We start from the raw sequence: 16,433 nt of genomic DNA on the forward strand, positions 1-16,433 counted from the left end.
AATCCCCTTACCTTTCACATCACATGGCCAATTTACTCAGCACAACCATTTCTATTGAATCATAGCATTACCAGGCACAGAATATTTGCAAATGATTCACATTTAAACTAAACCTTAGAGAAACTAATCCTGGTTTACTGGCTGTAGGTCAGTACTCAAGAGTTTCAGAGTTCAAAAAAGTTCAATGTATCAACATACATCTTGAACGCTGTTCTCTTCCATGTCAACCAGTTCCTGTTTTGTTAAAAACTACACCAAGTGAAGAGCTTCATCTGAACATACATATAAAAGAAGATATATGGAAGTATGCAAAACAGTTTGATAACAGACAGATGGGATGATGACAGTACTCAAAGACATATGGACCTGTCATAATCCATTAGCGAGTATGTTCCTCCATCCAGTCGCAAGCACTCTGCACACGACCAATACTGTTTCCAGTTCACATTTTTCACTGGGAATGAAAAGCTCAGAACCTCTAAGGAGCTTCTCCAGCTTTTCAAGATGCCCCTAGCAACTGCTAAATCAAAATGCAATCTGTAGGCCAGGCCCATAATCACTAGCAGGAAGGAAAAACCAGACCAACTTTGATGAATCAGAGCCAGCTGGAAATACAGCAGTAGCCCCTACTGTCGGAGCACAGCACTACTGCGGCGGTGACGGCAGCCTCCGCACCAGTTCCGGCCCAAAGAACGGCAGCAAGCAGCCACAACACTTCACGGCTGGAAAAATGTGACAGTCCGACATCTAAAGCTCACCTTCCTGTTGCTGTGTGTGTATAGCTGCTGTGGTGAACATACTGAGACACAATAAACCAGGCAGCACCCTTCGCATTCTGGTTCCAAAAAGGCAGCAATTTAGGCTTTTTTTTTTTTTTAATAGAAGTTGGTGAAGAACTCAGTGAGGTGGTGTGGAGAAGGGAAATAGGGTTGTTTCAAATTCAGATATGAAGTCAAAGAAATTACTGCATTGACTTTGCCTGCCTGTTTTGAGCCTAGTAAGTGCAGGACCCCTACCCAAGCTTGTGTACCATCACTGAATTAAATATTCATCTGCCAAGACTTGCCTACATGTTGTTGGATCTCATACAATGTTTTATTGATATTTGTCAATAAAGAGCAATATGCAGCTGCTCATATTTTAAGTTTCCATAGGTACCATGAACTAATATTGCATTTTCACATTTTCAACACAGCAAGGCACAGTTCTGTGTGTAAACCAAAATGGTTGAAGTTTTGAAAGATACTGAAGTTGAATAAAATTACTTAAATATAAATTACGTTATTAACTTTATATTAAAATTACCTTAACTGAAGTTGAATAAAATTCAGCTTTAGATTTCAAAACTCAGATTCTTGTCAAATGTATAAGGTTAGCATATAAAATTACCTTCATTTTAACCTGAGCTGTAAAACACAGGTGTGCTTTTATTATTTTTTTTTTTAATTCAAACACCTAAATTAGAATTAATAGAACAAGTCCGCACCTGCCTCCTATTTCATATCAGATAAATGAATCAGAGAGGACATGCAGACATTCTCCACAATCCACTAATCAGGAAACAAACATTATGCATCTTTTCAGAAAGTTCTTTTGCCTGTATATTCCTAAATGTCTCTGCTAAGTCCCAATTAGGGAACAGGATAATATTTAAAACACAAAACAAAACAAAAACAACCCACAAACCCAAACACCCACACCTTCCAAATTAATAAGGAGCAAACAGTGAAAGAGTTGGCTTTACTCTTCTTACGGTGTTTTTGCTAAGGAAAACAACCCCAGGGAGCGATGAGTTGAAGGAAGAAACAAACCAGTCTAAGGTCACATCAAAAAAACCCTCTCATTGACTCCATATGCTGTGCAAAAAGTATCTTCAACTTATTTCTTTTACATTATAATCATTGTAGAAACCACAATAGCAGAATTTTAAAAAGGCAGCCTATAGTAGCTTGCTGCTAAATTAAATTCTTGGTAGTGAGTTCTTTGATAATTTCTTATTGTACCCAGATAGATCTGGATCTCATCATGCTATATAACATATAAGCAAAATAAGAGACGATCATTCTGCAGAAGAGATTATTAGATTTTGATTATTCATTCCACTTGTTCAGGACAGAAAGAGCTTGTTTTCTTTCTACACCGTGCTGAGAAGACCGGAAAGAGCGCGGGAACAGGAGGAGAATCTTGGTGGACAAGGCTCCAGTGCCACGCAAGCTGCTGCTTCACGTGCCAGTGCGTCGAGACCCTGCGGAAGGCAGGAGCTGCAGCAGACACTGTCCTTCAGATCGCCTGCAGAAAAATCAGCCAGAGAGCACGCTGCCGACTGCACGGCGCTAATAAAAGCACGGTTGAAGTAACCATTTGAAAAGGGAAAACTTCAACTTTAGACAACATTTGAGGCTCTTGATATATTTCTGGTTTGATTGCTGCAGTAATAGACAAATGCAAGTCACTGCTGAGTTATTACAAAGATTTTTAATGAAGATTTCTGACCACTAGAAACTTGCTTATAATCTATTAAATTATCTTACAATATCAGAGGTGTATTAACTATTACTTCAACAAACAAAATTCACTCAATTTATGTTTTCTACACAAATTCAATATGGTATGTGAAAGAAAAACTAGCCTTGTCATCGACAGAAAATATTCCAAAGCCAATACTAAAAAACTGGCGACTTGATTGTGTCAGTCTACTGCCTTTGGCCTCGTGCTTGCAGTAGCCACTGTGCTTACAAGGTAGGCAGGCAGCATTACTTAAACATACATGAGGGCAGATAATCCTGAGGTGCAACCTCAGTTTGTGTAGCCGTTTTCCCTGTTACTCCATAGATGTATGGCAGACATGGTTATTTCCAAGGCAAGACAAAAAGCATTAACTGAAAGCCTCTGAATGAACTGGAGTTAAAAAAAAATCAAGTTAGATGTGGCTAAGAGGCATTGCTCCTGACCTTTACTTGCTAATATGAAGAACAGTAAGCCAGGCTTAATGTCAGGGGAAAAAAAAAAAAAATTACATTATACTATTGAAGGTTTAATACTTGAAGGTATTAACTATACCCAAATGTTTACATCCAAACTGTATCCATATCCAACCATATCCTAATGCTTAGGTCTAGTACAGTCTATCAAATTACATTAGGGATTAGATTGGCCCCCAGGGAATATTTTTAGATTACCAATAAAAGTGCCTTGGAAGAACGACCTATACTGCAATGCCCGTGACAAAGCCAATGCACTGAGAAATCACTCCCTTTGCTACAACAACGCAGCACCACAGCTGGCTGAAGCAGCCTGTGCAATAAGAGCGCTGTGAGCTGGCAGACACTTGGCATTAGACACATTCTCCTCAGAGGCCTTTGTATTTGCTTAATCACAATTTTTAGTTCCTCATTTTCTACTTTATCTTTTGAAGGTAAATAATAATTTAAAAAAAATTTTTTTTAAATCCTTTTTTTTTTCCTACAGCAGTTTCTGTCTGTGGCAAGCCACCTATAACGTTTTGAACAACAAAAAGAAAAAACCCACAACATAATATGGATATCAGACCTCTTTATTTTACATAACACTGAAGTCTCAATTGACCTGCAAGGTCAAGGTTACAGTCTCTCAAATTTACCTCTAATTTGCTAAAAGATTTTAACTCAACTTATATATATGAAAGTTGTGTTTTCCACAATAGGATTAAAAAACAACCAACTAAAAAAACACTCAATCAACCCACACTAACAGGAACCATGCTACAATTAAGGACCACACTCCCCAAATAATTAATTACATAATCATAATTTAAATAGCAGGTCATTCAATGGTATAACATCCACATATAGAAAAAATGATAGGGGAAGAAGACAGTATATATTCCACACAGAAGCAAATCATCTATGTGTTTATTTACTTGAATATATGTCATTCAAGAGCTTATGGTAAATATGGAGGTGGTTCTTCATTAGCACAGGATTACCTAGTTTTATTCTATGTGGCTTATTAGCAGCTGCTGTAAAGCAGTTCAGAAGTTTTCATTTAAAGTTTAACATGCTTACCAGCTATCAGAATTCTCCTGCCTTCTCTCAATGTAAGCCCACACACCAAGAAAAATAAAAAAGAAAAAATCCTTAGGATAAAGAGTTCTTTCAGCACCATGCAGTCAGCTTGCAGTCCTCTCTCCTTACTTCCAGTTACTAAATAGCTTCTGCTTTTCTAACCCCTTGTGTACCATACCTGGAAAAAACCCTTATCAGAAAGCTGATTCTGCTTCTACACCCTGAGCCACTGTAAACATTGTATTTTAACTTCAAACAAAAGTTTTCCTTTTCCACACGTACCAAAAAAAAAAAAAAAAAAAAAAAGATGACTGTAGTACTTCAAATACCTCAGCTCTGCGTATTTCAGTTTCCAGCTCTGCTAGCCTTACCCACGTTTGGGGTTGCCTATCACCTCACTGACTATAATAAGCATGCAGTCCTTGTCAGTCTTAGCAAGGATTACATATTCTCACTTTTCATATTTAAAAAGCATTTTTCCTTCCTGAAACTGAAGCTAACATTTGACAGTAAACAGCTACTTTGTTTGATTTCTTAAGGGGGGAAAAATACTTAGAGAAATTCCTCCATTTCCATCCCAAACTCTAGATTCAGGGTGGTACATGAGCACAAAGGCAGCCCAAATATTAGTGACATGAAGCACTCCCTCAGAATGAACATATGGGAAGCAGAGAGGGGTAGGAGTGTTTTTTTTTCTTCCAATATGTACTTTTGTACTAGCAAGCACAGCTGAGCAGAGCACTGTGGAAAATAGAAGACTACTAAATATATGCACTCCCATAGTCTTCACAAAGCACAAGTCATCTACTCCTGCTCAGGTCTCTAATCTCCTTCCCTGGGAAGAGGAAGGAAAGGAAATAGTGGAAGATTTACTTTTGTTTTTTTTAAGCCAGCATTGGTGTGAGCAATAGCACTCTACACCGCAAGGCAGCAGAGGGAATCTGATTTTTTTTTTTCCCCCTGCAGCAAACTCTCTTCAAAATGTCACTCTAACAGAGAATTTCTGTAATTTTTCCCTGATCTGTAGAATATCTCCCAAGCACCTCCAGGCAAAAGGAAAGAATTGGAAAGCCTGGCACTGCAAAGGGCATTTATGACACTTACTGGGCCTGAACAACATTAACTTGAGTTTTCCTCTGCAGTGCTGTATAGTCACTTCTCTACAAGCGAGGGTTTAGATTCTGTAACTTCATCGAATTTGAGTATTCATTACATCATGACTAGACACATTAACTGGAAAAGAGTTATGTTAAACTGCTGTGCCCCAGATCCGTTCCCCATGCTGATACTTCAGTAGCACTACCAACCCAGTCTTTCCAACACTCACCATTTTTCTCTGTGTCAGCTTTAAAAACACTTTCCTTTTTGAAAGGACTATTTTAATATTCTCTCAGAAAACCATAGTAAAATTTTAGATAGTAAGAGTCTGAATTATTTGTATCAAAGTCATTTTAGAAGACGGTGAAGGCTTTCTGATGTCTCATATAAGAGGATCATGGTCCTGCTCACACTTGTCAAGTACTGCGTGCTATTTCAGATGAATGCTGAACATGTACACCTTGACCCCAGCGGAACAGGAGCAATCAATAAAGGCTTGGCAAATGCCTTTAAACATCACTGTTTAAGCCTGTGGGGAAAAAAGTAATCTGACAATTTGAGATGTGTGAGACACCCCTAGAAATACTCTTCAGTTTCATAAATGATGTAAATATTTAAATCAGTAAATCATAAGACATGCACAGTGAAACTACTTAATCCTTTTTTTTTTTTCCCTTTTTCGTTTAGAACCTATCTCCTTCCTATCTCAACATTTTCTGTAAGTTACATGAGGCACAAAAAACAATTAAGATAGTTTTAATCAGGATCCAGTCCAACAACAACTGCTGAATGGCATTTAGGAAATAACAAAGAGGACACAGTATTCACGGTAAGAGTCACTTTATGTACCACATTCCAACACCCCAGTATTACTCAGATTTTAAAATGGTAAGCCTACTTTCTGTTACAGCTCAACTGCATTTGCTGAAAACAACAAAAAAACCCCATATAAAACTAGTTAACTAATCGCTGGTATTGGCCACATAAGAAAAGCAGAGATTATACTGTTAAAAGTTAACAGTTGTTAAAACCAGGAGGTAATAATTCTCCACAGTTACGATGAACAGACACTTGGTTGTTTAAACTCTATCAAAGCTTGGAAGAGGTAACTCATTTGGGTTTTGAAGTTCCTTTAAATTCCTTGTTAATACACACAATGTTAACATTATTCTCATTTCTATGAGCAAAAGGCTTTTAATATATCCTGTACACAAGTACTAAAGTCCTTATACAGAAAATAAGTAAGATAAACACTTAAAGGGGCAATTCTCCACACTGAAGTTGAACACCAAGGGCAGCCCACATCAATAGCAGCCATACTTGCTGGCTATACACAGCAGGTGGGATGGACCTTTTTCTCCCCCTTTGCATGTCAGGAATGTTATTCTGAAGATATCCTCTCTGTTTGATACAGGACAAGGAAAGGATATAAGGAAGTTTAGAAATAGATTACATGCACAACCAACCACTTGGGTTGTTGTGTTTTGCTTACACCCCCATTCATCCTAACCACAAAAGCCACCGCAGAGTGCTATGGCAATTACCTTCTGCCACCTGACCTAGCTTGGCAGTCTCTAAACAGCATGTTAACAGCCAGCTCAGGCATTAGCATGCCCTTCATTTGTAAGCCTGGTGAGCATATTTGTCCACTGGATCAAATACAGATTAATAAAGAACACTGTTTAGTGCATTATCACGCATAACTCAAGAGAGTGTAAAGGTAATTACAGAGCAACAGTTGGGTCAGATTACCATAATTTGATGAAAGTCAACTTAAACTTCTGCATTAACAACCACTCCATTTTCTAAAATGGACAATTATTTTTAGTGGTAAATAGATACAACTTGCTTTCAAACTTAAAATGCATCTTAATAAGATTCATAGTTCTATATTTAGAGTTAAAATAAGCCAAAAAAGCCAGAACACAAATGCTGAATAATTTTATGCACCGATAGCAATTCTCATTTTATTGTATATACTACAAAAATCAGGTGTTCGGCAAAGCCTCCCCTAGAATCACATCTTCACCTGAGAATGCTTTTGTTTTAAAGATACAAAAGCCCTCTTTTTTAAGAATTAAGAAGTCATAGGCATTCAAAGGGCAAATAAAAAGGATCCCCAAGAACTCTTGAAAACCATCCTAGCTGTCTGTCATCCCGCATAACTTTCTTGAATGCTATAGTACTGCTAGCCCATAGGAGAATAACTGAAGTACAAAAGGATTCTACCTTCACAGATGAAATGTAATTTTTTAATGATGAAAGTTAGTGTCAGACTGAATGAAAAGGAATGTACAGTATGCTGGGATATTTTGGCAAGAGTCAACTGAAGAAAAGGCTAGCAGTATAATTGCATAAAACTGAAAAAAGTTTCAGTTCTATCAAAAAAAATTTATTTTTTCCTGTATCCGTGACTTTGTTTTGATTTTTAAATCACCCATTCTGAAGATGAATGTAATTAGCCAGTAAGTTTCATTTCCTAACTCAATTACTGATGTTAATACAAATAACGCATATATTAATATTCACTTAAGAAACTGAACTGTCACAGACAAGATAGTGAATGGTGGTATGTGAGAACAAAGAGGAAAAACATTCTGATTACTCACCGCAAGAAGTTGTCATCAAGCCTTTCTGATACAAGACAAAACATTAAAAAGAAACTTATCTTCAAATATTATTTGCTTTAACAATTTTACAATTCAGGTAATTTATATGTTTTTTGTTTTTTATTGGGGGTTTTTTTGGTTTGGTTTTTGTTTTTTTTGGGTTTTTTTTTTTTTTTTTTTTTTTTTTTAAGTCTGCTGTAGACCGTAACTTTGATTTTTGATTTAAAATACCTGTTTCATGGTGGACGAGAACTTAGGAGTCCAAAACAGCTTAAGCAACTGAATGCCTCAGCCTAGTAGGAAGATAAAAGCTACCAATATAACCCTGAAGTAAATGAATAAAAAGTTGCCCTACCCCGGCATACTAGCTGGAGCTTAAGGACTAAACAGTCTCCATAAGGAACAGAGACCAGTCGGGTCAGGATCCTCAGCCAGAACCACGAGTAGTGGCAGGGAGCTCTACACTCCCTCCCTCCTTCCCTTACCTCCAGAAGCCACCAGGTATGGGCAGGAGGATCTACTCTCAGGTTTGCCCAGATCGAGGCCTCTCGTGCTTCACAGAAATAGAAGCTATGTCCAAAGGTGTCATTAGAAACCTCTTTATTACTTTTTCCTTTGAGTGCTGGAAGGTCCCCAGAGAGATCACACAGAAGCCCCATCAGAAATCCAGCTGGTCCAGAGGAAGCACGCAGCACTAAACCAGGGCCTAGGACAGCCGCGCTGGTACCGGCAGCACTAGCACTAGTACTCAGGGGCAGCTCGGACCCCACAGGTTTCGAGTATGCAGGAGCCAGAGTTACAACATAATTATACAGCTACAAGGCTGGCTGCCGTTACAGTAGCTGGAAGTCCCTACCATGAGGACTCAGTCACAACAGTGACCAACCGAACCAAAAGCCTAGGAGGGAAACATCACATGCTCAACTAATAAAAAGCCAAATCTTTAAGAAGACCAGAAGAAATCCAGCCACTAAATCAGTCATTATTATTTTTAATCATTGGTCACCATCTTCTCTCCCTGATCCACATCTACCTCTGGGCACACTAGTATCTATTTGAGAGGGAGGGCAAGTGCCTGCTGTTACTCACGAGGGGAAGGCTAGACCTGTAAATCAGCGACATTATCATCTCTGCTGCAAGACAACATTTGTTCAGAAGTCAGGAATAAATCACAGGATTTCACATCTCACATTACAGTTCCACCACGCTTTTCCTTCTTTCCAGGCTATTTAACATATTTTACATTAACATCTGTGACATGTTTAGCATTAATAATTAGTAACTAACACTATTTCATTGCTCTGCCCTACCTTCAACTCCATGTCTTCTGCCTCCAATTTTAATCCATTTTATGCTCCATTTTACTGAGTTTCAGTGTAATCAGAGGCATCAAATCGCTCTGAAACTCATTAAAAATACATTTCTTTACATTTCTGGCTTTGCAGACTACTGTAGCAGTTTAGTTTTTCTCCTCTTCTGCTTTTTTTCCTCCGTATCTTCTGATATCACCTTACTGTTGTGTTTTTGTGCGCTGGGACCGCATCTCTGATTTTTACTTGGTTCATCAACTTTTCAAGAAAGCCCCATCCTCCCTTCCCTACATTAATTTCAAAAGTCGTTTCTTCTGCTAAAGCCATCGCTGTTAAAATGCTACTTCAAGAAACCATTAAAGATTTCTCTTTCGATTTCCTCCTTTTACTTCCTTGGGTTATTGACAAAACTACCGCTCTGGGGATACCCTCCCTAAACAGAATTCTTTCTCCCCTTGTCAGAAGTATAGGAGTTTGTTGATTTAGTTTGCCTGAATGTATCGAGCTGTCCACAGCTACACATTTGATTAAAATGTTTCGACCATCAAGAGCTGGAGGCAAAGTTTATTCATAGATTTAACATGACGGAAGGGATCATTCTGATCATCTAAGTGTAACTATTCATCCTGGATCGCCTTATATTCAGGAGAGATATTATATACAGAATCCCATGCTGGAACAGAAAGCCATTTTTTCCCTCATAGAAAAAGGCTACAAGATTTGCAGTCAGTAATTTCATTAAAATATTGAATTGACAATAATGTTTTGAAGAAAATCTACGCATCATTAATGGAACTAGAGAAAAAAGCCCACAAATATCATATTTTAAAATTTGCTTGCTTCATATTTTTCCTTTCCCTCTGACAAATCCTTTGTCCTGGGAAGATAATTTGTCTCATACAGCAAATGCATAACACTACTTTAAGACACAACAGTGCAAAATACAGCAGTTGGAATGCTTTATCACAGATCACACTGTACCCAAGACATACTGACATACAGCATCAAATAAAAATACTGCCCAGTTATAAAAGGGATTTTGACTGAAATGCTGGGAGATGAGATAGTCCCTCACCATAACTTTAGAAGTGGGTGAAAAGTCTGACAACTGCAGTTTTAAGCAGCACAGGTATTGACAGACCAGGGACAAAATAATAGCCAAGGGCAAATCATTACTTTTTTTTGTATGAACAATCTCAATTTTTGTGTTTTACTGGTCGCCCAAAAGTAACGCATTCCTTGAGCAAGCTCTGTTTTTGCAATCCAAAAATCTCCCATCTGTATTTAATCATTTATCTGCAAAAGCAACCTGCTCCTTTTGTACAACAAACTAATTTGCATTGTGTATGCAAGCTATTAGTTTCCCAATTTCAACTATGCCTAAAACCAGTTCAGCAATGGTATTTACCAGACCTCCGCAATTTTGCCCTCTCACAGTGTATTCTAAAGAAGTCTCTCCAGCAAAGAGCAGACATATTATTTTCAGCAAATTCACATCAAATTGTAACTCTTCTTTGAAACCCTTTGTATATTGTCATTAGCAAGTCAAGCAGTTGTGAATACAAATTCTAATTTAAGGAAATCACCATCCTGATCACCAGGAAGTCAGTATTACAAGACCAACAACAGTTACTGGGTAAAATAGACATTGTTTGGGAAGGGCTAAACAGCTTCCCCAAACCAACTCAAGACGCACATATAAGCAACTTTCCTGGATAGTCTATGAACCAAACAGTACACTTATTGGCTTTAAAGGATTATTTTGATCCTAAATATTTGGAGGAGAAATGGGGGAAGAAAGGAATAAGAAAATAATAAAATTATATTCAGGAAGCTAAGTTCCATTTCCTGGCACGTTCACACAACACATTTGCTTCAGTAGGAGGCACATGGGATTAATTTGGCTCACAGAAACAGGAAGCTTTCTAATAACAGACAGGAAAATGTATTTTCATGCAAGTTCTGCATAAAGTAATTTTTTATACTTTACTTTCCCTCATTTTTGAAAGGAGAGGAATATTTAGAAGCAATTTCCTATATGCTCACCTTCCTCTCTCAGTATTTTCAAGTATCAGCACTCCTTGATAAAACTCAACTTCAAAAAAATTTCAAAAACCCTGCATTCACCAGAAAAGCATGCAAGGCAACTAGTTCTCTTTTGTGGCAGTCTCTAAAGCATCTACAGATTCCAGTCACTTCTTAGATTAGCCCTAGTGATCATATAGGTTTTCCCTGAACGCACTGTATAGCAATCAGATTTTCAATCACTGCAGGCCAGTCAACAAAATATAGCGGGTAACACAAAACCAGGAGCAAGGAGAATGATAGCCCAAAGTTCATTATTTTCAAAAATAAAACAAAACCAACAACAATGAAAAACTATCAGGCAGGGCATAGTTGTTGTTCAAGCTTTTAAAGAATAAACTCCTGAACACTAAAGACATTTTTCATAGACTAGAGCAGCATGCTGTTAGAGTCTCATTTAGTTATCTCCCACTGCAAGATGGAAACCCAAAAGACTGCTGAAATTTTGCTAACATAATCCCATAAAATCATATCCATTTAACAGGCAGAGATACAACAGTAGTGGCAAGGAACTATTTTTTTTTCCTGTCAACGTTTGCAGATACCTTGCTGCAGTGAATGCTGTCCTGAATGCAAATTACCTCAGCTCCCTAAGAGGCACACTGCAATGTTTGAGACTGCCAATATAGAGTACAATGCCAGCAGACATATATTTAGGAAAAAGGGAACGGAAGAAAATAGTCCAGAAAGGATGTAAATTTGCACTTAAGTGAACAAAGCCAAGGAGCCAGTGCAAGATTTGAATTGCACAGAAAGTTAACCTAGTCTATGTGCAGCAAGGACAAAGGTGACTGTAGTGATAGCTGGAAGAAGCTATTTCTTGCTATGAAAGTGACTTACTGTGTCCTTGTGTTCTGAGCTACTACATTACATCTTCACCACACAGCTAAATCAAGTCAACTAAGTGGAGATACAACCTTGTAGGATAGCTTAGTCCGATACAGAATCAAAGTACTGCCATGCTTACACTTTGCAGAGCTCTTGGCTTGTGAAAGGTGCTGAAAAACACGCAGTAGCCTACACCCACTTCTTGGCAGAGAGCTGATTTTGAGTTAACATGCATACACGCATTGGAAGTAAAGATTTGTTAGACTTAGTATCAACTCTGAATTCTAATTTAGCAGAAAAAAGACACCAAATTCACATTAGTTATTCCCTTCAAAAATAGATTATTAATCATGCTAATCCACTGAACGCTCTTCTCTAAACTGTCTCCAGATATCAGCCTTGACATTTTTCAGCCACTTCAAAGTATCTCTGAAGATTCAAGTACTCTTTTGTCCAAACCTTTAAATTAATGTCAGCTTCTAATAGGAAGTAAATTTTGCTTTGTCCTGTAGGTAGTTAAACACACCAAGCTTTTTCAAACTGAAATATTAACAAAATTAAATTGCAATTTTGCACATGACAATGAACTTGAATGACTTGGACTATAGTATATTGAAGAGGAGAAAGATTTTTCTTTTAGAAGTCAGACACTCAGATTGCAAGGCACAACAAAAGTCTGATGCTGTAACGGAAACCTTAAGTACCATTTCAGCATTAGAAATTTTTCAAACAACACCAAGAATGAAAATACTTTCAGACCTTCTGTCTCTCAGCATAGAAAACCTATGATATTCCCTACTTCATCAGGCCAATGTCAAAGGCTCTGAGGAAATTATTGAGTGTACAGGAGTTATAATAGGTCTTATTAAGTCTTCTCACTAATTAACACAAAATTTACTAGTCTGAGAAGAGTTCAGATATGCCTGCCATATACATAATCCAGATTTTTTTCTAATGCATTTATAAGCAAATATAGCTCATATAATACATCTAGTTTCTCCAGTTGCTTTCCAGATACAGATCTGAGACAGAGTCCTGTCCCCAAGCAGTAACATAAGTAACTAGCATATTTCACAACACTTGGCAGAGACAAGGATTGGAGATGCGTGGGCTACTCTAACACCTCCTTCCCCCTAAGGTTTTCAAGCAGGTCAAAGGCATAGTCCTGCATTAGAAAACCCCTTTAAAATCCAGTTAGAATTTTGCAAGCCAGAGAAGTGTAAATACCTGATCTTTTTTATTTTTTTGACAGGCGAAAGAACACACCCAGCTTTATGTTGCACCTGGGGATTAAAGTTTATACTTGCAGAATCAAGGCAGTCTGATCGCCTTTTATCAGCAACAGAAGCAAGCACAGTCTCATTCTGACTACAAAGAGCAGAGAGGGAGGCTATGAAGCTATCTTGGAGCGCATGCCACAGTGACCACTGCCTTACCTCATGTAGGTACATAAATCCTCCCTTTTCTTATTCATAATCCATTTCTGCGCCTAGTGGGTTTGGTGTGTGCACAGATGAAAAGAGCAACAATAGAAGACTGTAGATGACTACGAAACTGCTACCCAGGAGTCTAAGGTAACAGTGAGCAACTACAGAAGCCTAATGAAATTAAAGTAGAAACTAACAGAAAACACAGGGTCCCTGTTGTTAGCATATCTCTTTTAGAGGAGAATGAAATCTACATACTACAAATACAACTGCCAATTCCTCTTTCCCGATGTAAACATGCAAGTAAAGCCTTGGGAGAAAAATCCCACCACCAGTAAAAAATTGTGGATTCACTTATGTGTAGTATCCAAAGTCACTACACATTAAAGCTAAAATAACGCACACTACGAACAGCATCATGATAGTCTGTTCTTACCTGTGCATACTCATGGTTAAATTAAGCAGGCCTATTGCCCGGGAAATTGTGAAAAGACAGTCCCCAAGCAAAACATCCCTGTCCTTATATTTGGGCATGTCATCATTCCCAACAATATGACAAGCATATGTCAGAGAGATTTCAAGCTTTATTTTGTCCATTTCGTCCTTCTACATCGATAAAACCAAGCTGCTGTGACATCACAAGCATGAGCGCAGCGTGTCACACCTGCCGTCACATCGCAGAATCACAGGATTTAGACGGATAAATGGGTGTGTGCGTTAACTTCCTCATAAGCAACAACCTTCTGAAGTTTGGATTTTAAGATAGCTTATTTTTACAGCACGGCCAAGGTAACACAGATAACCAGCCTAAGCTGACCGCCCCTTTTAATAGCACTGCATTAATGTCATAGCAGCTGCCTTATGAAGCGTAACATGTCAAACAAGTCTAACACAGGTTTGTTGCTGAACGGGGCAAAGGAAGAGGCACCTGGGAGGGCCAGGCGTGAGACACGGGTCTGTCAGAAGAGGGAGACTGCTTTTTTGCCCGTCTAAGAGCTGTTAAAAGTACAACTTCGGAGCACTTCGTGCCGAGGTGGGGGCTGAGGGTATGAGCTGATTGCGGCCCCCTTGCCAGCCCGGCCGCCCCCGGCTCCGAGAGGCCGGTGGGTCCCCCTGCACCCCACCTCAGCCTCTCCGAGAAGCGGCTCTGCAGCCGCCCCTGGGGCGCTTGTGCAAGCCTTATCTTCACCGCACCGGCACGCACTGGCCAAAGTTTACTAAATGAGCCTCTTCCCTGACTTCGAGGAGGAAACACAATCTTTCATTTATACAGACCGCCCGCTGCCAGCCGAACAGGCTGGAGTCAGCCCAAACCGAACCCGCACGGCAGAGTGACCCGGGCGGGACGGCGCTGCCTCCTTACCCGCTCCCCCCGCGGCAAGCCGGCCCCGGGCCTGCCCGCCAGGTCCTCCCCGTCAGTGGGGCTCTTCCGCACGCCCCCGCAGCGCTGCGGTGCCGACAGCTGCGCCCGCGCTGACGGCGGGGCCGGGGAGCGGCCAGGGCCGAAGGAACAGTTAGGGCCGTTACCTGCGGGCGTCCTCCGGGCGGCCGCCCCCTGCGGGCGCCCCGCGGGGCAGGTGGGCGCTGCTCCATTAGAGGCGGCGGCGGCGGCCAGGGCAGCGGCGGCGGGGCTGGGTTTCCTGCGGATGGCCGCCCGCCTGAAGTGCGCGCCCTCGGCTCCGCTCATCCTCGAGGAGGGGGAAAGACGGAGAGAGGCAGAGTGAGGGAGAAGCCGCGGGGTGCGCAGCGCCCCTCCCGCCCCGGGGGCGGTGGGGCCGGCATAGCCCTGAGGGCAGCGCCTCCCGTCCCCTCCCGTCCCCTCCCCGCCCGCCCTGCGCTGGCCCCTCACCTGCCCGCCGCTCCCCGCCCCTTCCCTCCCCCGCCAGCACCTGACCGGGCGCCTCCTCCGCCCTGCCCCGCGCTACCTGCCCCGGGCGCGGCCCCCCGCCCTCCGCCGCCCGTCCAGGGCCAGGGCTGCGCGGCAACTTCCCCGAGCCGGGCGTCCGCGGGCCGGCGGCGCAAGCTCCCCCCACGGCCCGCGCAGGGAAGTAAGTGCCGCGGGGGCCGCACCTGCCCTGCTTCCTCCGGACCGGTGCTGAGCCTCCCCGGCCCCCGCCCTGGCCCTGCGGGCGCCTGGCCGGGCGCGTCGCTTGGGCCCGTGGCTAACCCCACCGCGCCCCACTCACGCACAGCCGCACCGCGTTCGTGTGCTGCCTTCTCTCACCGATCAGCTCTGAAATGCCTGCCCTGGAAGGAGGCCCGATTCCCGTAAGATTTATCAGTGTACATAAAAGAAGTTGGCCGTAATGCAGTCCCCGCTTCCAACAAGAAAATTCTCGTCCTAGCACTTAAAAGTGAGTTTTGATGCCAGGGATGGAACTGCAATACTTGTATCAATAATAATTCCAGCTAAAATGGTTCATTCCGGCCAAAGTAGTTGCCTCACTCTCTAAATTTTAACCAATGTTAACTGAGAAAGGCTATGCTGCTGTGAGACCTGGGATTAGATTCATTTATATCGCAATAGCATCTGAAAGCACCTATTTACCTGCTTAACTGGGACATGATGTTTGGAGGCAGAACATGTCCGCCTGTGCCACCATGAGAGGGGGTAACAGCAGTCTGTGGTATGCAGGGTCAGAGCTTTTGAGTCTGTCAGGGAGCTTGATGTGGTGCAGTTAGAAGCAAACCAGTTGCGAAGTGGTGCTCCCACTCCATGGGGATTTCCTGAGGTTTGGAAACCACAGGTTTTAGGGCTTCTTTAAAAGATGGCCTCCTGTTTCATAGCATGCTGCCTCATTTGCCTTATCAGCAAAACTTGGAGTATTTCCTCACAAAAGAGAGGGAGTGCACACAGCTACACTCAGGGATGTTCTCCCTTTGGTGATGGTTGGCAACCTTCAGTTGGGCCAGGAAGCCCATGAATTGCTGGAGCCTGGAAGAATATTCTGGGGAAGTACCCCTCTGCACTTGCCCTGCTCTTACATCTTGTTTTGGCCACTGTCAGAGACGGGAAGTGGGCAAGAGAGACCT

The 16,433-nt window shown here is 41.4% G+C and overlaps 1 protein-coding gene across 1 annotated transcript in view; it reads right to left on the reverse strand.

Moving 5' to 3' along the window:
* The window catches only part of FGD4 (FYVE, RhoGEF and PH domain containing 4), a 119,973-nt gene extending 104,916 nt beyond the window's left edge, over window positions 1-15,057 (reverse strand). The window contains exon 1 of the mRNA XM_075158422.1: window positions 14,928-15,057. The gene's annotated coding sequence lies outside the window, so the exon portion shown is untranslated. The remainder of the gene's footprint in view (window positions 1-14,927) is intronic.
* Between the last annotated feature and the right edge of the window lie 1,376 nt (window positions 15,058-16,433).

Source organism: Calonectris borealis, chromosome 1 (genome assembly GCF_964195595.1).
Source record: "Calonectris borealis chromosome 1, bCalBor7.hap1.2, whole genome shotgun sequence".
In the NCBI taxonomy this organism is placed as follows: domain Eukaryota; kingdom Metazoa; phylum Chordata; class Aves; order Procellariiformes; family Procellariidae; genus Calonectris; species Calonectris borealis.